Source organism: Lactuca serriola, chromosome 2 (assembly GCF_051521515.1).
Source record: "Lactuca serriola cultivar US96UC23 chromosome 2, Lser_US96UC23_V15, whole genome shotgun sequence".
Taxonomy (NCBI): Eukaryota; Viridiplantae; Streptophyta; class Magnoliopsida; order Asterales; family Asteraceae; genus Lactuca; species Lactuca serriola.
Genome location: NC_136409.1, coordinates 100,188,702 through 100,191,304, shown reverse-complemented (window position 1 = coordinate 100,191,304; position 2,603 = coordinate 100,188,702). Strand labels below are relative to the sequence as shown.

The 2,603-nt window shown below is 34.8% G+C and overlaps 1 long non-coding RNA gene across 1 annotated transcript; it reads left to right on the top strand.

The window, feature by feature from the left end:
* The first annotated feature begins 760 nt into the window (after positions 1–760).
* On the top strand, positions 761–1,954 carry LOC145090382 (uncharacterized). Its single transcript, XR_013701529.1, has 3 exons — positions 761–954; positions 1,032–1,065; positions 1,920–1,954. It is a non-coding gene; the product is annotated as an uncharacterized LOC145090382 (long non-coding RNA).
* Positions 1,955–2,603: the final 649 nt, after the last annotated feature.

Sequence of the window (2,603 nt, the reverse complement as noted above, 5' to 3'; positions counted from 1 at the left end):
TTTTCTATACCTCACTGGTAATCGACTAGAATTTAGAGCTCAGGCGACATACCCTCCTTTGTGTTTCCTTTTTCTATTCGAAATGATTTCGGTTTATGATTTTTTAGTAGGTCACTTGCCCGACGACTTTACTAAGCTCCATCTTTCACTCGAGCTGCTCCTCCCTCTCTCATTCCTTTTCTATTCATGTGAAATTGGGGATTTTTAGCATTTTTTTTTGTTATTGTTTCTCTATTTATTTCTTAATGAGCGAAGGTGGTTCAAAACATTGGATTTCTTCCTCAGATAATTCTCTCTTCCAGCGATATCCTCTATTGCTTGCTTATTCAGAATACAATCACAAATTAATCAGCCAGGAAGTTCTTCCCAACTTGCTCGTCACTGCTTCTCCTCTTCTCTATATCTATCTCCACACACACGACAGTAACCCTAACACTCACCTCTCTAACCCTAAAAGTTGATAGTCAACTCTCTCGACCACCACCACACCACGTCCATAACTACCTGCCGTTCTCTCTCCTAGATACTATAATTAGAAAACTTCGATTTCTTTAGTTCTTCATCTATGAAACTGGTGTTTCTTTGCAGCATGAAATTGTGGATGGTGTTGGTTCTAATGAGAAAAAACAAGAAACAAAGACCGATTTCCAAATGATCTCCGGTTTTGATTTTAGGGCTTTTTGGTTCTTGCCTACCGAGTAAAGGAAATAATTCTTCTTACAATTCCTATGTTTTTTTGTTCTTTTATGATGAGCACCGATTGAGGATTTTAGCATCTCATTTCTCTGTTGTTGTTCTCCCCAATTAGGAATGCTCCCAAGTACATCGTCAAGATTTGATCAAAGGAAGACTCTGTGCTTTTCTTTCCCTATTCATTGCCACTTCCAGCTAATTTGAAAGAACACCTGCCACCGACTATGATCAAGTTGCAGATTCGACATATCTGGCATTCTGGTTGGCATCCCATTTTCCTCTTTTCGTGTCTTCTTTCCTTTCTTAAAAGCACAATTGTTTCATGGATTCAAATACAGGAAGAGATGGGACCAAACGGTTCTAATGTTGTATGTAAGTATTTACTTATTTACGATTTCGGTAATTCATTATTCAATCACTCCCCTCTCTAATTTAACATGTGATTCTCCTTTTGTGTTTTTTGGCACTATTAATTTGATTTAGGTTCAAGTTAGATCAAGCCAACAAATTATATTAGAAATGTTAAATTTCGAATGGTTGATTTCCACTCTCATGATGGATTTACAGTGTCTCATTTAACAATACCCTTCTATCTCCTTAACATTTTGTACGCGACCCCAACCTTCAGTTATTCATCTGTAATTCGTCTCACCCCCTAATTCTCTAATAAGAATGTGACTCATCTAAATTCCAAAGTATTGTACTGAATGAGTCTTTTTAATCGATGCACGATAAGTTTCATACCTTGATTAGATATGGCCATATAGGTTTTTACGTATTTTGCAAAATAATAATAATTAATTAGTAACCTTCTGTTGCAGTTAACATATAACCCTAACCATCATGAGAGTGACAATCTTTGTACTGGCATAGATTCATATCCATTAATTGAGGAGAATGGAGATCAGGTTGAAGAGAATGGCCTTTAGTGTTTAAAGTCTAGCTTTTAACCTTCTTCCTCTTGCTCTCACTCAAACTCTACCATAGTTTCAGTTGAACCGTATACATTTCTCTTCTACCTATGTCAAGGTTCTTAATCCTTTTTTCTATCTAAAAAATTTTATATGGTAATATTTGTTTAACCGATTTCCATCCAATAATTATTTCTCCCTTCTATTTTCTAAAATTTGGTTAACAAATTCTTCCCCATCAGGCAGTGATTGTGGCCCATTCAATTTGTGTTGCAAATTGTTGATTAATACTTTTGCTCAAAAACTTTTATTCAGGGGCTGAAGTCATTGATTTTGGGCTTCGTTCACCAACTGTTTTCTACACTAGGGCGGATGATGGAGTTATTGTAAGTAAGAGTTTTGCTTTTATATATTTCAATTTTTTCCAAAACCAGAGAGCTGGGAAAAATCTTTTCTTAAATGGTCAAAAAAGTATAAAGCTTTAATCACTATAGAAAATGTTTTCTTAAATTTTCAAATAAGTATAAAGTTATCTATATTTTGTCCACGAATTTAGTATAAGTATTGTTTGTCATAACTGCTTCCAACTTTTGTGAAACAGAAGCTTGAATATCATTCTATACAATGCTATCTTATTTTATTTCCTGCCATTTTAAGGATTTTCATACTCTCCATTTAATTCGTTGTTTGCTATTTTACCCTTGTAGGTTGTTGACGTAAAGAAGAATGTAGGAACTATTCAGGGAGATGTTTATCCTGCTGCAGAACAACAGATGCTTATGCATCAAGGAGAAGTGCTTAAAGATACCACCGCCTTGGAAGACAACAATGCGGCTAAAACTTCTATTGTTTCCATCATGTTTACCCAAGGTAAAATTAAATCCATTGTAAATTTGTAGAACCAATATTTTGATAGTATTTTGCCTCCTTTTAAACTACTAAAACTATGGACCAAAAATGTAATTTACAAAAACAAACGGGAAGTGCACTATAATGAGT